This window comes from Gorilla gorilla, chromosome 4 (genome assembly GCF_029281585.2).
Source record: "Gorilla gorilla gorilla isolate KB3781 chromosome 4, NHGRI_mGorGor1-v2.1_pri, whole genome shotgun sequence".
Classification (NCBI taxonomy): domain Eukaryota; kingdom Metazoa; phylum Chordata; class Mammalia; order Primates; family Hominidae; genus Gorilla; species Gorilla gorilla.
The window spans coordinates 92,502,262-92,523,479 of NC_073228.2; the positions used below are offsets into that span (position 1 = coordinate 92,502,262).

General features: G+C 38.2%; 1 long non-coding RNA gene, 1 other non-coding gene and 1 pseudogene across 2 annotated transcripts in view; all 3 read left to right on the forward strand.

The window, feature by feature from the left end:
* Nucleotides 1-19,317, forward strand: part of LOC109027022 (uncharacterized) — a 119,747-nt gene extending 100,430 nt beyond the window's left edge. Inside the window, exon 9 of the long non-coding RNA XR_010133888.1 lies at nt 18,941-19,317. This is a non-coding gene — a long non-coding RNA (uncharacterized lncRNA). The remainder of the gene's footprint in view (nt 1-18,940) is intronic.
* Nucleotides 12,779-13,634, forward strand: LOC101136367 (small ribosomal subunit protein eS1-like; annotated as a pseudogene).
* LOC115934825 (small nucleolar RNA SNORA70) lies at nt 13,675-13,810 on the forward strand. Its single transcript, XR_004070568.2, has one exon. It is a non-coding gene; the product is annotated as a small nucleolar RNA SNORA70 (small nucleolar RNA).
* Nucleotides 19,318-21,218: the final 1,901 nt, after the last annotated feature.

Here is a 21,218-nt window from a genome sequence, read left to right on the forward strand (position 1 = left end):
ATTTCTCTTTTGACATCCAAGTATGAAAATTACTCTGTCTATTTCATTTATAAAATGATTACTATTCCTCTAACACTAACTTTTAATTTACTTATCAGTGGTGAAACTATTTTTCTTTTGTGAATTAAGAATAAAGTTGTTGAGCAAAAAGTGGATTCTTGCTGAGAAATGTAGGACATTCAGGAAAGACCTGCAGTGTATTATGACTTGGTTTAACTACTAAACACTAATTCAGTTTCAACAATAACTCTCATTAGAGGATTTTATTTCTTTTGAAATACATATGAGAGATTTCGATATTTTCTTCTTCACATATATTTGAGTGACTTATTTAAAAAATATTTACAGTTCAGGTACATTTCAATTCCTTAAAAATCGGTGTTTCAGAATGACAAGAAGGATTTAATTAAGTTAAATGTAGTCTATTTTCTCACTTGTGGCCTGCATGTATCAAAGTCTTAGCATGATTATTAGAACTTAAAATTGAGAAAAGTGTTCTAGATTTGCACTGAAGAAAATGTAAAGGCCTTTTCAATATGTCTAGTTAATAGATGTGAACAATAGACTTGTACCTGCAGTGCATGAATGAAGGAAAGTAGCTTATGTGGGGTGCAAGAACAGGATCACTGAGGGTCTTGTGGGTCAGAAATGGAATTTTAAAACCACTCCACTGCTTCAGAAGAAAACCATATAAAGAATAAAGTCATCAGATGTGCTCTGAGGCTGGGGAGTGAGCTAACAACCTGAAGGCAACCACCTTCAAAAGCTGTGCAGAAGTGCTCTCAGCCCACTCTCTAATGTATTCCAAGGCTAGAGCATGGCTTCTCCACCTACTGATCCTCAATTCTCACGAAAATACAACCAAAGGACTTTGCTGACCCTGAAACTGGTTTGGGGCCCCCGAGGTTAAAGTGTAAGGTTAAAGAAGTTCTAAGTCTAGACACCAATAAATAATGACCTGAGCCTCATAAATCAGCATTTTTGCCAACTGCAGCAGGCTGTCTTTGGTTTCTTAAGCCAGCTAAAACTTGAGGCAGGCTTAGTTCATGGAAACTGTGATCACCTCACCTCAGACTACTTTTTAGAGTTGTTAAACTGGAATAGCATGATTATGTTTAAGGAAGTCAACTTTTTTGTTTAACTATGGGGGACATCTTTTGTTTCTAATCAGTAAATTAATAATTCTAAGTATTGATAAAAAGTTATTTAGGAAGGGTCTCCCTCACTAATAGGATTTGTGTCCCACTGCTGTTCAAAATGCTTTGCTTATGCAACACTGTGATGGTCAAACAGAAGTATTTGTCAGTGATTAATAAATCAAAGCCATTAAGGATCTGTGGTTTTCGTGTATTTCTTGCTTTCTAGGATTAGTATTAAATGAAATAAATAAGATCCCTTTTAACTTGGAGGAAAGACTGAAATGATCTGATATGGACAAACTAAAGACACGGTTTAGACACATCCAAATATGCTGAAAATGAGATTAAGAGGAAGAGTTTTAAGTTTCTTAAAAAACGAAAGCATTTATGTTTGCCTGATAATGATTTCAAAGTTACCCTCACAGCAAAAATTTGAGGAAATATAATAACTCATAAGAGTGATCATTAGCTACTGGTAAAATGAATAGCATAATCCAGTTTCTGGCAAGAGATGCTCAAGCATTTGATATTTTGTATTTTCATGGGAAAATACTCATTTCTGGATTACAATTGAGTTTGGAGAGATTTTTGAAAAAGCAAAGTGCTTTCATCCATGCCTTGGTGTGTCATTTTGATTTAAAAAATAGCCCCTCAAGTAAAATTTAGATATTTTTCCAAGAAAGTCATGTCAGCATATTTTCTAGCAAATTCAAACAATTGCTTAGAAGTACACTCATCAGTATTAGCAATTATTAGTAATAATGGCAACTAAATATTTATATGAACAATGAGTGCAATTATTTACCTTTAAAATTTACTTGTAATCAAGCAAGCATACTCTTTACCTAATATTAAACTGTGCACTGGTGAGTGAACATTTTTTCATTTAATATCCTTATTCGCATTTTTCTTGATGCTTATTTGTATATTTCTATTGATGTAATAGCTTGCAAGAAAAAGAGCTCATGTCTCTGCCTGAAGGTGAAATCTTATGAATATGCAAATAATGTTTTGATGAGATGAAGTTTTTCTTTGGAATGGAACTGTTCCCTCTTAGGTTATACTGAATATTAGCCATAGCTTAGGACACAAAGCACATGAAGACTGAGTTTTTAAAGAAAAAATATCTGAGAAATAGTTGCTTTCTAGTTATAAAACATGCTGTGTTGTTGAATCTGGTCTTCTCAATTTAGCTTAATACTTTGTTATAAAAAAATGCCATTTAATTTTTATTGCATAGAAGAGTAGTGAACCAGTAATATGAAAAGAAGTATGGATTGTCTGCCCTGTATGTTGCCCTGTAGCTCTTAAAATGCAAATTCTGGAGGCACATCTTTTAACAGTTTTAATTTAACCTAGTACGATGTGTCCAGATGACTTAAAATGTTCCTTTGGTGAACTCTGCAGAATAAACCCAGTTTTTTATAGTATCTTATTCTGTAAAAATATTCTACTGATGTTCAATTTCAACTCTAGACAAAAATCTTGCACACAAACCTCAGTAAAGTATTAGGTTGAGAACTTAGTGAGATAACAGCACTGGCTTCTGAAGCTATTATTGGTGTCTAGACAGGCTGAGTTCTCTATTCAGGGTTAGATTGGCCCTCAGCTGGAGAGGACTGCCTCACTTTCACTTTTCTCCAAACACCAAACCAGTGGTTCTCAAACTTTGGTTGATATCAAAAACACCTGGGGATCTTGATAAAAATACAAAAGTCCATGCCCCATCCTAATTTAATGAGCCCAGGTCAGTTTTCTTTTCTGGCTCTCTCAGATTCTGATATACACGTAAGTTGGGGAACCACTACACTAAACAAAAGCTTAAAGGAAAATATTGGGATAATAAAAAGAAACCTATGAAGTAGGTTAAGCAGTTTGAAAATATTTGAGGTATGGCTACAGTTAAATACGATGATTTTTTTTAAAGAGAAAAAATACTTAGTATAGAACTTAATGAAGCAATAATGAAGTCATGTCCTTCTTCCTCACATTAAGAATTTGGAATCCTTCTGAGCTTTAAACTAATAAAAATTTACAGTTAAAGAAAGAGATTAGGCCCTTGGAAGTAATCCAAGATACTGAGTCTAAAAGTGAGGCAGAGATTTGGAGAATTATTAAAACACCAATCAGGATAAATTAGGACAAGAATATGACCAATTAAAAAGTGTGAAATCCAGCCGACCACATTTCACCCTTAAGGAAAAACTTAGGGTGAAATATGCCTAAGAAGATATATAGGCATATTATATCTATATCTGTAGATATATATAGATATGTATATCTATATCTGTAGATATATATAGATATGTATATCTATATCTGTAGATATATATAGATATGTATCTGTAGATATATATAGATATGTATATCTATATCTATTATATAATATATATATAGATATATATCTATATCTATTATATAATATATATAAAAATATAAAAAGAAATATGCCTAAGAAGATATATAGATGGCAAATAAGCATTTAAAAAGATGTTCAACATCATTTGTCATTAGAGAAATAGAAATTAAAATAGCAATGAGATACCACTATACATCTATTAAAATGGCTAAAATCCAAAAAACTGTTAATACCAATTGCTGGCAAGGATACCAAACAACAGGAACTCTCATTCATTGCTGATGGGATGCAAAATGGCATAGCTACTTTGGAAAACAGTTTAATAGTTTCTTATAAAGTTAGCATAGTCTTACCATACAATCCAGCAACCATGCTCCTAGGTATTTCAACTGATTTGAAAACTTATGTCCACACAAACACTTGTATATGAATGTTTATTCATAATTCCAAAAAATTGGAAGCAATCAAGATGTCCTTTAAAAGACAAGTGGATAAACAAACTGTTGTACATCCATACAATGGAAAACTATTTAGTAATAAAAAGGAATAAACCATTAAGCTATGCAAAGACAAGGAAGAATCTTAAATGCATATTGCAAAGTGAAAGAGATCATTCTAGAAAGCTATGATTCCATTTATATAACATTCTAGAAAAGGCAAAACTATAGAGACATTAAAAAAAGATTAGTTGTTGCCAAGGGCTTTGGGTGGTAATGGTTTGGGATGTTGATTAGGAGAAGCACAGGGGAATGTTTTAAAGTGGTGAGCTTCTTTTATATGTTACTATAATGGTGGCTACATAATGCCATGCCTTTGTTAAAACCCATAGAACTAATGTTATGGCAAAAAGAATAAAACAATATATGCAAATTTAAAGATATTTCAGAAATTGGAGGATCCCAGAATGAAATGCAACAGTGACATAAGAATCTAATTGTACTGCAATTATATGAAATAGTCTCACTAAACGTAGTTGAAGAATCAGTTGCTGACCTAAGGAATTTGAAAATGAGTGGAATCTGTAAGACTAATGGCAAAAGCAACTGTACATAAGCACCTTATTATAGTTGATCAAGTAAATTTTCCCATGGGGGTATGAATACATATACACAGCATACATGTATACTGGAATTGAACAGTTAAGTAAATGGATGATCGCTATGGTTTGAATATGTCCCCTAAAGTTCATGTGTTGGAAATTTAACCCCAAACGCAACAGTGTTGAGATATGGGACCTTCAAGAGGTGATTAGATCGTGAGAGCTCTGTCTTCATAAATGGATTAATCCTGTTATCATGTGAGTGGGTTAGTTGCCATGGGCGTGGGTTCCTTAAAAAAGTGAGTTTGGCCCCCTCTTGCCTTCTCCCACACATGCTTCCTGGCCATGTGGTGACTTCTATCATACAACATAGTAAGAAAGCCCTCACCAGATGTGGCCCTTTGATCCTGGACTTCCCAGCCTCCAGAACAATGAGGCAAATAAACTTCCATTGTTTGTAAATTACCCAGTTGGTGGTATTTTGTTATAGTAACACAAAATGGGACTAAGACAATGATGGATGGTGGAAGCCAGGTTTCTCACCCATTGGAGTGGGAGCTTACACATCAGCAAGTGTAACAGGCTAGAATGATCCATATGGTAATGAATTAGAGTTGGAGATTTCAATATGAAATCATGTTTAGCTTAACATAGACACAGATGAATAAAGGAAAAAAATTAGAGGTATGTGCATATATATGTGAGTTAGTATACACACACATATTTCCTCATTTCACCTTCCCTTTTATCAAACAGCCTAGAGGCAAGGAAGCCCCAGAAGAAACTAGCACACCTAGTACCCAGATTGTGTTTTGTAATACCATTCTCCAATGAAGGGAACTAGGGCTCCTTGGGGAGATGGCTGATTCTAGAATTGAGGTAGAAAATATACAAGATAAGTGTGGAGTATCTGGTAGTTCCAGAAAGTAAGGAAGTGCTCAAGAAACAAAAACAGAAAACCACAATGGGCATATGTCAAAGAGACATAGGAACTAGTTAGAGAGGCTTCTGCAGGCTTTACAGGAAGCACAGAGCTGGCATCTGCTTGGCTTCTGTGTAGGCCAAAAGAAGCTTACAATCATGGAGGGAGGCAAAGCAGGAGCAGGCGTATCACATGTTCCTGCCATGTGATTTCTGGTTCTTATAAAATATTAAATCCATGAATTGACACTTCTGAAGTTATTTAAAGAAATTTGTCATAGGCTTTGAAATTATAAAGACAGCTCCAAAAATATTTTGAGTAGTTGCAACAACTTTGAGCTAAGTGCCTTACTTCTTAAGGTAAAAGCTCTGAAGGAAAACATTCATTTGATGTTTAAGTTTTGGTAAACTTTATTTTAAACATAACAAAATGAACATTACAGTGAACTTATGTGAGTAATTAGTCAATGTACCTAGCATAAAAAAGTGAAGCAGTTATCTAAATAATTGCTTTATTTGATCACTTCTGCTTGGACTTGTTTCTTTTGTATTTTGCAACAGAGTTATATATGCACAATGTAAAATGTAAAATACATTTATAAACCTTGCTATAGAAAAATGGAGGTTCCTGCCTTCTCTTTCCCTGTTCTATTTTCTCTTCCCCAGAAGCACTTCTATCATTTTTGACTGATATTTTGATATTTACCTTCATGTCTCCAAATAGGATGCTTGCATAGCCTCTTGGTTTTTTTTTTCACAGCTTTAGGTGTTATCTACAGATCTATTACAATAGAAGTTGAAGATCTAGCTTACTTCCCCTCCCTATGTCCCTACAACACATACACAACTTTTCCATTTCTTCATTCTGTACGTATATTTATACCCCAATTTAGTGTTTACATTATTATGACCACAGTAAATATTATTCATGTGCCACGTTTCTGCCTATGTCATCTAGTAAATAGCTGTGCCATGTAGTCAACAAGTATTTCTTTTCCTTTCCTGCACAACTTTTTGGATTAATTATTTTATATTATTGTTTGTTTTCTTGGTTTTCCCTGACTTGTTTATCACTAATGCAAGCCCACACTCTGTCAACTGTCTAACTTTCTCTCAAGTATATTAAGATGCAGTACATATTCTATCAATTTCTTCTCTTATTCTCAATTTCATCTTATGGAAGAAATCTTTCCGGGTGTGTTGCTTTGTCAACCCTGCACGATGATAGTTTGGGATCCTCCTTTACCATCATCTTGGGATTCCCTTTGCCTTATTCTTATGCTGATTATCCTTTGGTTTATTCTTTGGTTTTGTTTTCTCATCTTTTTAATGGATGACAAAACTTTGTACTATTCTTTGGTTTTGTTTTCTCATCTTTTTAATGGAGCAAATCCTCAGGCATTCTTCTGAGAAAAGGTACATGGGCAATAATTGAGATTGTACATGTCTGAAAATGTCTTTATTTATCCTGAAATTAGATAGGTAAGTTTTCTAAGTATAGAATTCAAGGGTAGACATCATTTTTGCTTTATAATTTTAAACACATTGTTCCATTGCCCTTGACATTGAAGTATTGCTATTTAAAAATATAATGTCATTTCCATCTCTAATCTGTTTTGTGACATGAACCCTCTCATCAGAGTTTCCTGTAGCCAACAGTTTTCTCAAAGTCTGGTGTGGATCTATTTTCATCATGTATGCTGGCATTTTAATGAGTTATTTCAATCTGGAAAATCTTATGTTTCAGGTCTGAATAGTTGTCTTGTACTGTTTGTTTAATGATCCCCTCCCCTCCTCTGATAGCAGAATTCTAAGATTACCCCCATGATTTCTGCCTTTATAGAAACTCCTCTCCTTGAGTATAAGTGGAAGTTTGAACTTCTAACCAATAGAATATGGCAAAGGTATCATCACTGGAGGTTGGAAAACTGGCTAGCCTTATGCAGAAAACTGAAACTGGACCCCTTCCTTACACTTTATACAAAAATTAATTCAAGATGGATTAAAAACTTAAGCGTAAGACCTAAAACCATAAAAACCCTAGAAGAAAACCTAGGCAATACCATTCAGGACGTAGGCATGGGCAAAGACTTCATGACTAAAACACCAAAAGCAATGGCAACAAAAGCCAAGTTTGACAAATGGGATCTAACTAAACTAAAGAGCTTCTGCACAGCAAAAGAAACTATCATCAGAGTGAACAGGCAACCTACAGAATGGGAGAAAATTTTTGCAATCTACCCATCTGACAAAGGGCTAATATCCAGAATCTACAAATAACTTAATTTACAAGAAAAAAACAAACAACTCCATCAAAAAGTGGGCAAAGGCCACCGTCTGGGAAGTGTGGAGCGCCTCTGCCCGGCCGCCCAACTGACTAGGAAGAGAGAAGCACCTCTGCCCGGCCGCCCTGTCTGGGAAGTGAGGAGCGCCTCTGCCTCGCCCCTGCACCATCTAAGATGTGGGGTTTCAGAAGAAAGTAAAAGTAGATGTGTATGTTCAATTTGCCATATTTACCAGTAAATCTGTTAATGTTTTACTTGAATAATTTTCTGATTTTTCAGAGGAAAAGATACTTCAGATAACTGCTTTAGATAAAAACAAAAACCCACCTGCCCTATGTTTTCTGGGATTTATATAAGAAAGTACATTCATTTTGTTTTTCATCAAAGCTTTGACTCAGGACAGTAAGTTGATTAATCAATTTTAGAAAACAGTTCTTTTCTCTGGGAAGATTTTTAAAAAATTGTCAGTAAATATATGGACTTTGAAAGAAGTAAATACCCTTTCATTGATAATTAATTTTTCGTGCTCACATAAAACCAGCAACTTCCACCTGAAAACAGATTATTTTGGAAGACTGTTGCCTGAAGCTGACATTTCTTTCTGTTAGCACTGGCTTCATTCCAATGTTGACAGCCTAGTCCGTCAAACTAGAAGAGCCTCTGACAAAAGTGATGAAGAACCAACATTGCGTCTGTCTTATTTTTTTTTTAGTACTTATTCACATAGAAAGTATCCAAGACAAAATTCAAGCTAATTTGTAGATGTGAACAAATGTTCATAATGTAAGGCATTATTCCCTAAAAATGTTATAATTGTATTTGGCAAGTTCAAAGTTGAGAACATCATCAAAAAGATGATCACAACTGCTATTGAAAAATGTATGTCTCTAGGAGCATTTTAAACATCTGTTGAATTTTCCCAATATTCCTAACCTTGGTAGAGATGACTCTGCAATATTTGTTTATGTTTTTGCTTGAAGAACTCTTAGGAAATTCACCTCCCTGAGCAAAGAGTCCCAATATTATATTTGAGGGACATGCTCCAAGTCATAAATCTCCTATGTCTCTGTGTAATGTCACTTCCTTCCGAGAGGCCTTTCCTGCCCATCCTATCCAAAATATTTCCTGGCCTGAAGCCTACAGTTCTCTCTTTCGCTTCCTTTATAACACGTATCTGAAATTATGTTGCCTATCATTTGCCTCCCTTTAACTGTCTAGATACCCCCTACCAGAGGTAAACTCCACAAAGGCAAGGGCGTTGTTTGTCCTGCTTTCTCTGCACCCCAGCTCCAGTACCGTAGTCTTTACATTTCTTCAGCCTGACTGCTTCCCCAGCTGTTCATATTACTTGCTCCTTCACATTCTTCCTGCCCCAGTTTACCTTCTCAGAGAGACCTCTTTAACCACAGTGTCCAAAGTCTAATGACTATCTATTTCCTTCAGGACCTTCAGTTGCAAGAGATCAAAGGTGACTTCAGTTGATTAAGCAGAAAGAGAGTGATAAAAAGATGTTTTGTGGTTTACAGAATTGTTGAGAGGGCTGGAGAGCTAGGCTTGGGCTCAGCTTCCAGAACAGCATCTAAAGCTATATTGCAGAAGCAGAACTTATCTGATGAAGGAGTAATTCTGGCTACCAAAGGCAGGTTGGCTGTTTTGTGCCCTATATTATCTTGTAGCCCCAGCTACTATTACAGGAGGGAGGGAGATAGAGAGTGAGAAGGAGATAGTGGGAAAGAGTGCTGGAGGAAGGGAAAGAAAGAGGAAGGGAGGGAGGGAGAAAGAGAAATTACCTGAACTATCCTTCCCTTTTGCATCAGTAGCCTCTAATTTAAATTCTAGCATGGCTGTATTATTAGTGGAGCCTAAGTAAAATGCCTGTCTCTAGCTGGAAAAGAGATACATAAATAACTCCTATGGGGGAGCTAATCTTTGCCTAACACCAAAATTCGTGCATTGGAGCATTCTTAAAGCATTAAAAAGTTGACAGATGAGTCCGTTATAGTCCCATTCACATCACTTCATTCATTTCCTTCCTACCTCTTATTAGAATATTTAAATGCCCTGTTATTTATATTTATTTTTATTTTCACTAGAATACAAGCACAAAGAGGATGGGAATTTTATTAGTTTCCTATTGGCTGTTGTGATAAGTTACCACAAATTGAGTACCTTGAAATAACACAAAACCTATCATCTTATAGTTCTGGAGATCAGAAATTTGACACAGGTCTCACTGGGACAAAAGCAAGATGTTGTCAAGGCTGTGTTCCTTGTCTTATTGCCGCTCCTTCCACTTCAAAGCCAGCAACAGCGGGTTGAATCCCTCACATTTTTTTTTTTTAAATGTAGACAGAGTCTCACTCTGTCACCCAGGCTGGAGTGCAGTGGCGTGATCTCAGCTCACTGCAACCTCCACCTCCTGGGTTCAAGCAATCTTCTAGCCTCAGCCTCCCAAGTAGCTGGGATTACAGGCATACGCCACCACACCCAGCTTATTTTTGTATTTTTAGTAGAGATGGGGTTCCACCATGTTGACCAGGCTGGTCTTGAACTCCTGAGCTCAGGTGATCCACATGCCTCGGCCTCCCAAAGTGCTGGGATTACAGGTGTGAGCCACCATGCCTGGCCTCACATTTTGAATCTATCTTTCTTTTATTTCATCTTTCTCCCAGCATGAAAAAGGTTCAGATTTTAAGGACTCATACGATTAGATTAGGCCCACCTAATCCACGATAATTTTCCCGTCTGAAAGTCCATACCCTCACATCTGCAAAGCCTTTATTTTATTTTATTTTATTTTATTTTATTTTATTTTATTTTATTTTATTTTATTTTTTGAGACAGAGTCTCACTCTTTTCCTCAGGCTGGAGTGCAGTGGCGCAATCTAGGCTCCCTGCAAGCTCCCTGTCCTGGGTTCAAGCAATTCTTGTGACTCAGCCTTGTGAGTAGCTAGAATTACAGGCATGCCCCACCATGGACGGCTAATTTTAGTATTTTTATTAGAGATGGGATTTTGCCATATTGGTCATGCTGGTTTCAAACTCCTGGCCTCGAGTGATCCGCCAACCTCAACCTCCGAAAATACTAGGATTACAGGTGTGAGCCACCACGCCCAGCCTACTTTTATTTTTAAAGACAGGGGTCTTTCTATGTTGTCCAGGTTTGTCTCAAACTCCTGAACTCAAGTGATCCTTTCACCTCAACTGGGACTACAAGTGTGTGCCACTGTGGCCAGCTAAAGACTCTGGCCATTTAAGGTGACTATTCTCAGGTTCTGAGAGAATAGTGCACAGACATCTTCGGGAGTCAGGATTCTGCCTACCACTGTAACCTTTTCTGTCTTCACTGTTTTATCCCCATTCTCAAATGATGCCTGCCACACACTCAATAAATACTGATGGGATGAAGGAACCTAGATAATAGCAAAGTTGCATCAGCTTCTCTGTGCTCTCTGTGCCTTACACTCAGTCGGACTTCTCTGGGGCCAAGTCTGGTAGTAGAGGGGGATGTTTAAAAGGCAAAATTCTATTAACAGCTTGTTGGGAGAAAAGATGAGTGTTGGGAGAGAAGCTGAGGCAGGGCTTGCATGTCTGCTAGACTTGCTGGTTCCTTGCTTCTAGCACTCCTGTTATCTCAAGCAGCCATATGTTTCTCATTCACTTGATACACTGTTTCCTTTCAACCCCCACATCCTGACCACCTGTTTGTTTGAGCACCAATAAATAGCGTGGGCTCCCAGAGCTTGAGGCCTTTGCAGCCTTCCCACTTGCCATGGCCCCCTGGTCCCACTTTCTCTCTCAAACTGTGTTTTTCTCAATCCTTTGATTCTGCTGGACTTCTTCACCCCCATGACCTGGTGTTGGGTCTGATCACCCCAACAACAGCCCATATGGGGAATGGCTGGCAGGGATGCTTCACCCAGGATCATTTTGACCTGGAATGCTGGGTCTCATATTTTCTACTTGTCCTGGCCATCCAAGCCCATATCATTGGCAGGCAGATGTAGATCATAGAAAAATCCTTGGAAACTTGGGGGTCCCAGTAATGAATGGGAATCTGAGACAGACCAATCACACTCTTACAAACCAATTCAAGGTACTCTCAATTCAACTAAACCATGGCACTGTGACTGCTCAGACAACTGAACATGTGTATTCAGTATATTCCCCAACAAAACCCTGTAAAACATCCTCGTGCATGTGCCGAAGTGTGTGGGTGGACTGAGACCACACAGTTATCATGGCATCTCTTCCCAGAAATTCAATTTGAATACTAGCAAGTATTTTAAAGGGCATTGCTTAAATGTAAGACAAACATGAGGTCAGGTGCAGTGGCTCATATCTGTAATCCTAGCACCTGGGGAGGCTGAGGTTTATGGATCACTCAAGGCCAGGAGTTCAAGACCAGCCTGGACAACATGGAGAAACCTTGTCTGTACAATAAATACAAAAAAAAAAATTAACCTGGCATGGTGGTGAGTGCCTGTAGTCCCAGCTACTTGGGAGGCTGAGGTGGGAGGATGCTTGAGCTGGGAGGTTGAGGCTGCAGTGATTCCTAATGGCACCACTGCACTCCAGCCTGGGCGACAGAGCGAGACCCTGTCTGAAAACAAAAATGAAAACAATAAAAAACATGAACCTGTTATGGGGTAGTATATAATAATTGCTTAAATTTTTAAGGAAAACAACCACAAGATTTTAAAGGCATTTCAAACTTCCTGCCTTGACTTACCCTCAACAGTTCTCTTGTTCCCTACCATCACTGGTATAATTCTGTTGTTGGAGTTTTGCCACTCAAAACTTTCTCCTGTACTACCAGTTAGGGATGCTTTGGTAGAAAATGTTTTTTAAAAAAACTGTTCTAAACCTACCTAAAATATCAGCTATCTGGCTCATGATATGGTCTGACATAGAACAGACAGAAAGACTGTCCTATGTCAGACCATATCATGAGCCAGTACATATAGGAACATATAACAGTCTTTCTATCTTTCTGGGGCTAGAATGATCACTCATGAAAGATTACTAAGAAGTGATATTTTGCAGACCTTATTCAAGGTTGATAAAATCCAAATTCTTGCCTTTTGGGTCTCTGAACAGCACCATGGTGGCTGGCAAGAATAAGCGTCTTATGAAAGGTGGCTAAAAGGAAGCCAAGAAGAAAGGGGTTGATCCATTTTCTAAGAAAGATTGGTATCACGTGAAAGCACCTGCTATGTTCAATATAAGGAATATTGGAAAGACACTAGGATTCAAGGAACAAGAATTGCACCTGATGACCTTAAGGGTCATGTGTTTGAAGTGGGTCTTGCTGATCTGCAGAATAATGAAGTTGCATTTAGAATAAACTAGCTGATTACTGAAGATGTTCAGGGCAAAAACTGCCTGACTAACTTCCATGGCATGGATCTTACCCATGACAAAATGTGTTCCATGGTCAAAAAATGGTAGACCATGACTGAAGCTCATGTGAATGTCAAGACTACCGATGGTTATTTGCTTGGTCAGTTCTGTATTAATTTTATAGAAAATGCAACAATCAGATACAGAAGACCTCTTATGCTCAGCACCAACAGGTCTGTCAAATTCAGAAGGAGATGATGGAAATCATAAACACAGAAATGCAGACAAACGACTTCAAAAAAGTGTTGAATAAATTGATTCCAGACAACATTGGAAAAGACATAGAAAATGCTTGCCAATCTATTTATCCTCTTCATGATGTATTCATTAGAAAAGTAAAAATGCTGAAGAAGCCCAAGTTTGAATTGGGAAAACTAATAGAGTTTCATGATGAAGTTAGTTGTTCTGGAAAAGCTACTGGGGACAAGACAGGTGCTAACGTTGAATGAGCTGATGGATATGAGCCACAAGTCCAAGAATCTGTTTAAAGTTTGGTTTTAATAGTGGCAAATAAAAAAGCCTATTTGTCTGCAGCCAATTAAGTTGACAGAGCTCTTTTCCTCATGGGGGCTTGGTGTGCAATGGCTGCAAACAGCAGATTCCTTGGTAGTGTATGCAGCCTGCTTCTTGTATGGGTTGCCTCTAAGGGACCTTGAAGGCAGCCCTTTCCAGTGTATGTTCGTGTCTCTGACCTTATGCTGTCCCAGTGTAGGCTGTAGACAGGTGTGCAAGGTACCTTTGGAAAGTTTCAGAGTATCATAGCCTGGGTTCATATTGGCCAAGTCATCAGGTCCATCTGCACCAAGCAGAACAAGGAGCATGTGATTGAGGCCCTACACAGTGCCAAGTTCAAGTTCCTGGCTGCCAGAAGATCCACATCTCAAAGAAGTGGTGCTTTATCAAGTTCAATTTGAATGAAGTTGGAGACATGGTGGCTGAGAAGTAGCTCATCCCAGATGACTGTGGAGTCAAATACATCCCCAATTGTGACCCTCTGGACAAATGACAAGCTCTGTACTCATGAAGGCTTCCACTGTGTGGCCATCTCCTAATGCCAACCAATAAATCCTATCCATAAAAAAAAGAGTTCTATTTGTGGGGAAAAAAAATCCAAATTCTTTAATAAGGTTTCTAAGTTCACAGATTCCTGAGTCAATGAATTTGACACCAAGATCCTTATGCAATAAGAAAGCAATGTTTCCTTGGTCACTCCTCTCCTACCTTTCTCTAGACACCCAAACCCCTAAGGTAACCATGAGCTTTTCATGGTGGCATCATTCCATGGAATTCTCAGGTCTCTAATCTAGTGCCTGACAGTAAATGAGTACTCGATATTTGTTGGCATTGCATTCTGGGACACCCTCCCCACATTCTTCATGTTCTAAAATGACCTCTCGCTTTTTTATTGTTCTTTCTCTGTTTTCTGCCCTGCAACCTCACCATGAACAATAAAACTGAGCTGTCACTAACTAATATCCTCCCATAACAGAGAGCCAAGAAAATTGATTATTCATTTAAAGTAATTCTTACTAAAATATGAATGGCCAGAAAGTATATTAGCTTATATTTTGAAAGTAGAAAAGATATTCAAATTATTTCATTCAATATGGTAGGAATTACATCTGTTTTGTTCCTTCTCAGATCTCTAATCCAGTGCCTGACAGGAAATGAATACTTGATATTTGTTGGTTGACTCGGAGAATATTTGGAGATGGTAGCTTTGAGTAAGGAAGGTATCTTAGTAGTCAAGTTTTTCTTTCACTGCCTATGTTTTTACTTATTTTGGCAGACATACAAATAAGGCCAATAGTTTTGTAGTGTTGATTGTTTTCACTACTTATAGCTAAAGATTTCCCTCATCTATGTTGTTGCATAATTATAAATATATGTTAGGGTTTTGCTTTTTGGGGGAATGAATGTTTTGACTTAGAAATTTCTCTTCCTGCAAAAGATGTTTTAAAATTTTTCTTCTAGACCTGTTTGGACATACCCTAATAAAAGAATAAGCTCACGAGTGGAGAATTCTAATGCAATTCTCTATAGCATTTAACACATGGCAAGTGATCAATAAACACTGGCTGAAATGATTTTTTTTTTTTTTTTTTTTGTGAGAGTCTCACTCTTTTGCCCAGGCTGGAGTGCAGTGGTGTGATCTTGGCTCACTGCAACCTCCACCTCCCAGGTTCAGGTGATTCTCCTGCCTCAGTCTCCTGAGTAGATGGGATTACAGGCACCTGCCACCATGCTCAGCTAATTTTTGTATTGTAAGTAGAGACGGGGTTTCACCATGTTGGCCAGGCTGGTCTAGAACTCCTGACCTCAGGTAATCCTCGCAGCTTGGCCTCCCAAAGTGCTGAGATTACAGTCATGAGACACCGCGTCCAGCTGAAATGAATTTGAAAGGCAATGTGGTAAGATCCAGAGCCTAAAATAAAACTCCATGTTCTCAATCCAGACTCAGCCAATTGTGTGATCGAGTTCAAGTCATTTAACTACTTTGATGAGTGGTTTTCTCCCATTATTTCCGCATCCTGCTCCAAGCCCACTAACCTGTGAGGCTTAAGATCTTCAATTAAAGTAGTACTAAATTGTTTTTCAAGAAGATAAAAATGTCAACAATGGTACAAATTATACAGGCTATAACTGTTACACTTCCAGAAGGAGATTTAAGATGCAATACATAAAATATCAGCTACGTGGTTGCAATGAGCAATGATAGAATTTAATTTTGTTATATTTTCTGATGAGCTCATCCATGTTCTAGGTAAAAGCTAAACACAGAAAATAACATGGCCTCATGCTTAAGGGGAAATGTGTAATAGTGCCCACTGGGGAAATGGAACAATCGAGACGTGGCTCTAACAGTGACCTTGCTTGCCAGGCCTTTCCTGCCCACGTTCTCCTTCCTTTGGTCATCTTCTTCTTCTGGGGGTATACTTTTACTGGCAAGGAGTATAAAAAGCTATTACAAAAAGAAACCGGTAAAGTAATAAAATACTGACCCAGTGGGCAAGGGAATGAATTCTATCACTACAGAATGGTGTGTGGGAAAATATGTACAGGCAGGAGATGAATACAAAGAGGCACTGTGCCTGTTACGAACTTGAACAGGAATTTTTAAAAACCCTATCATCTCACTTTTTCCCTGCTTTATTTTTCTGGATATACTTGACAGCTCAGAATTCCTCAGTGACTCTTTTTAAAAATTTCACGTATTTTTAGTTCATCTTTTTTCCCTCCCTTTCGCAGTTTTTAAGCTCTCATCCTAACTTAAAAAATAAAAATTAAAAATAAAAAAGAATCACAGGGCTGGAGCTGGCATGTAACTCTTTGTCAGAGGATCCTCAACTTCTCTGCATTTGTGTCTCTTTATCTGTATAGTGGGCATAATAATACCTGTCTCAACTATGAAACAAGAACATGTGGCTAGCAAGTGGGAGGACATGTGCAAAAATTAACCTCTTCAGTGGCGTCATCACTATCTCTCCTCTCAAATCTCTCCTCAACTAGGTATAAGACTAGTTGCATGCCTCCAGGGCCCATGTCTTTTCATACTTTTCTAGGCCACATCCTCTTACTTGCCCACCCGTAAATATTATTTTGTCTGTGCTGCCATCCCATTTTATTTTTTCTATTTCTCTCCTGTTTTTAGTTCAAATGAACTAATAGCTTATCAGTATTTACAGTCTATTTATCAATAATTTTTTAAAGCCACGTATAATTCCATTCCTGTGTGAAATTAAAATGGCTATTCTAATTCTTTCTTAAATTGGAACTATGTGAAATTTTCTTTAAAACCTATTAATCATATTTACATCATATTTTTTAAAATTAAGCTTTCTTACTAATCACATTTACAAATAGGAAAACTTGATTTTAATGTTCTTATATATTCACTATAGTTACTGATTTCCTCTTTGCTCTAACTGCCCTCTTTTGAAATTGCCCCTAAAAAAACACCTTTAGTGTTTATAGACATAGAGTAGGATAAGTAGAACCAGTTGCCCAAACTCCTAAAAATTTCTGTAGGAAACGTATTTCGTTCACACTGTCCACACCAACTCAGTACTATGAAAACATTTTTTTTCCTTTCATCTCTACAATGTGAAGAAAAAATAAAAATTAAAAGTTTGGTTCCCACATTACTTCAAGAATATAATTTTTTCTGTTAGATAAGGATCCCAAAATACTTCCTACAACATAGCCCCTACTGTTCTTTGTTTAGTCCAGACTATTGTTTTAAAGAAAGCAAATTAAACAAAGCTATTGGTGACAATGGACTGGAGTTCTCTGATGCAAAATTATAGATCTCAGGAGATATTTCAAATATGTCTTACCTAGTTGCTATTTATCATCAAACATACCCAAATGTTTGTAGTGTGTGAATATTTTAAAACAAACCTAGCATAGTGTCTGAGTACAGAGTTAAGTCAATAGTTTGGAAACATCCCTTTGTTTCTTTATATGCATTTAGCTACTGCTATACCTTTTTCAATGAATGAAGCAGACCTGAGCACACACAATAAAAGAAAGCAAAAATTACCAGGTTTGGACTTCACTTCACAGCTGGAAAGATTCTGTTGAGGCTGCCAGCAGGGGATCTTGCGTATTAATACCCTACCTGGAAGAGCTGACATGTTGGAAATGAGATTAACACCTTCCTGTTTTTACATTAACTAAGGCTAAAGTGTCATTTGCCTTATTGGGAGAAAAAATTTAATACTGAAATGATGGGGTTGCAAACAAGGTATGGTTTTAAGAAAATGTTAAACTATGAGGTAAGGTTTTTGTGGTGGTGGTGGTGATCCTTTCAAGATAAATACCTGTACAAATAAAAGCCAAAACTATCAGGACAACTCAAAAGCTGAACATAAACACACATAGCACAACAACTCCTTTTCAGGCCAATGCTAATTGACACAGTAAATAACTTGTCAGACTGCTTAAAAAATAAAAATAAATGAATACACTATGTCAAAGAGTACTGATGCTTAGGTATTTGTTGCCAATTCCAGACTAGCCAGGAAACAGAAGAGCTAATATAAATGATTTATTCATTCAGATGTAAGATAGCACTTTTTAATTCTCTCACTTCACAATTCATCTAGTTACATATTTACTAAAGATGAGCATTTAGATGAAAAAAATATTAAAAATTCTAATGTGAGGAAGCCTCAAAATCATTGTCATGTATAAGTGGGAATGAGGTGGGAGAAGCAGGCCAGGAGTGGCTTGACATCTCCCTCATCCAGACATGCTCAAAACAGGTACTGGTGGCCTTTTCTCAGGCTCAGAAGGCTGAGCTATCATCCATACGTATGTCATCTTCAGTTGATAGAGTCGCTCTGCTGTGCCAGGTCCTCTTGTAGGAGTGATAGAGAAATCAGAAAGGACAGATAAGTTCTTTGTGCTCCAGGCCTCCTGGTCTGGGTGCAGACAGACGTCAACAGTGGCTAGAATACAAAACTAACTCCAGTGGGTGAGAGAGGAAAGACATAAACATCCTCACTAGGATCCCTGCGGGAGAGAGAATAACTCTTCTGGGAGGATCTGGGAAAATTTCCTAGAAGAGATGTGGTGTAAGTTGGATCCCACAGAATGGGTAGGGTTTTAACAGGTGGGAAGGAAAAATGGTGGAGAGGACTTTCTAAGGCGAATGGACCAATTCATCATATTTTGACACCACAATCACATAGAGAATTATGGTGAAATAGACACCCAAAATATATCAGTGAAAAATATGTTGTTATGGAGATTATAGTCAGTAATCCATTTTTTTTTTTTTTTTTTTGAGATGGAGTCTCGCTCTGTCGCCCAGGCTGGAGAGCAGCGGCATGATCTCTGCTCACTGCAACCTCCGCCTCCTGGATTCAAGCCATTCTCCTGCTTCAGCCTCCCGAGTAGCTGGGACTACAGGCGTGCACCACCATGCCCAGCTAATTTTTGTATTTTTAGTAGAGACGGTGCTTTACCATGTTGGCCAGCATGGTCTTGATCTCTTGACCGCATGATCCACCCGCCTCAGCCTCCCAAAGTGCTGGTATTACAGGCGTGAGCCACCGCACCCAGCGAGTAATCTACTTTTAAAAAAAACTATACATGTATACTGAATATACAAGTGATAAGAAAGAGGAATAAAATCGGCCTTTATTCTGCTTGCTAAATGTCTACTATTCAAGTTTTAAGAATTACACACACTGGTAGCTATTGTTTCTATTCATTTCAGAGCTTCTAATTGCTGCTATGGGGTCTCAATGAGAAAGAAGGGAAGTGGGGAGGAGGCAATGAAAATGCATGAGATTTTCAGGAATGCCAACAATGTGAAGTTGGAATCCTACTCTAACTACTTTCATTCATTCTTCCAAAGGTGACGGTGGTCTGTTGTGTTCAAAAGGAGCTGGAAGAGGAAAAGCAGTTTTAAGATAGCCCAAGGGACGGCAACTTAATGCCTCCCTAAGGAGAAACCACATGGGCTGTGCTGGTGGAGAGGATAATAATAGCAATAATAAAAATAAAAAAGAGTGTAGAGGTGGGGTGGCAAGGGTGGGGAAGGAGTCCTGATAACTTGGAATGAGGTGGGAGGAAGAGGTGGAGGTAACCTTTGCAGGTGTTTAAGGAGGATTTGTAAGGGATGCAAAAATAAGGACAACTGAAGCTGTGAGGCGGGATACAGGAACATATCCAGTGAGCTCCCAGGATAATGGAGAGCACACATTGCATCATCAGGATCACTGAGACCCGAATCCTCTGGGGAAGTCATGTCTTTTTTAGATGTTTTGAAGCTTGAGCTGGGGCGGGGGGTGAGGCGGGGAGAGTGAAAGAGGAGGGGAAAATCACTGGGAAAAATTAAGCAGTCTGAAAGGAGGGTAAGATTATGAAGATAAATGTTTACATCTCTGCTGCATTGTATCTCTTGAAATGAAACTGTTTTTGAATAGTGCTGCATCTGTACTGTAAGAACGTGGGCATTGTGAACAAATTGACTGCCTCAGATGATTTGACACATTTTGATTTCTGCTTAGGAAAATATCTGTTAATCCTATTAGATAGAGTAGGAGAGGGTCCTGAGCAGGAATGCAAAAGATCAAATCCTTCCCCATCTTGTGCACACTCTCCCAGTGCCAAGGTATTAAAGTTTCAGCTATTTCCAAAGACCCGGTGCCTCATCCCTGACCTGCTTGGCATTACATCAAAATCCATTCTTCTCCACCTTCCCATCCTTGCCTGGCACTAGCTAAAATCATGACAAAAGTGGATGGCTGCCCTCTTTCTCTGGCAAGCTAAAGCAGAAAAGCGATCTTATTTTATGCTTTCCTCTTCATGTAATTTTGCTTCCTTTCTTCCATCCTTCTTCCTATTCTTTTCTTCCTTCTCCCTCTCTCCCTTTTTTTTTTTTTTTTTGTCTTCTTTATGTGGTTTGCTGTTTGCTAATATCCAACTCCAGACCATTCTTTGTGTTTGGCAAAGGAAGCAGTTTTATTGTTTGGTAACTCCAGGGGGGATATAGTGTCTATGATGTTGTCTAGGCCAAACCTCCCCCAGGAAGGTTAACTACCTCTACCCTACTCTCAAAAGGGAACGGATGGCAACCACACACTTGAACACCAGCCATTCTCTTTCGTGAGAAAGTGGATCTGTTCCTGCCCAGAAGTACTTTTTCTTTCCACAATGGTGTAACTCAATGTTGCAATGCAATTAATTTACTGAGATCAGGACAAGTTATCTGGAATCTGAATCTATAGAGTGCACATTAGGAATAAGGGCAACAGAAGACAATTTTTTTTCCTAACGACTTTCTGAGAAAAGGTTCTTCTTGGAGCAACACCCAAGTCTGATCAAAGAGTCTGTTCATCTGTCTCAAGAGCCAACGCTGAAGCCCAGCATGGAGCTAAAAATATGCACTCACAGTCCTAGAAAATTGTATTCATTAAACTCTACCTACAGGTCCTCACCCAGAATCTGCTCTATGCCAAAGCAGCGTGCTGCTGTTAATCCTCCTTTATAGATTAGGCAGTAAAATAAAGAGGGTGGGGCTGAAATGCAGGGGAAGTCTGCACACGTGTTTGGAAAAG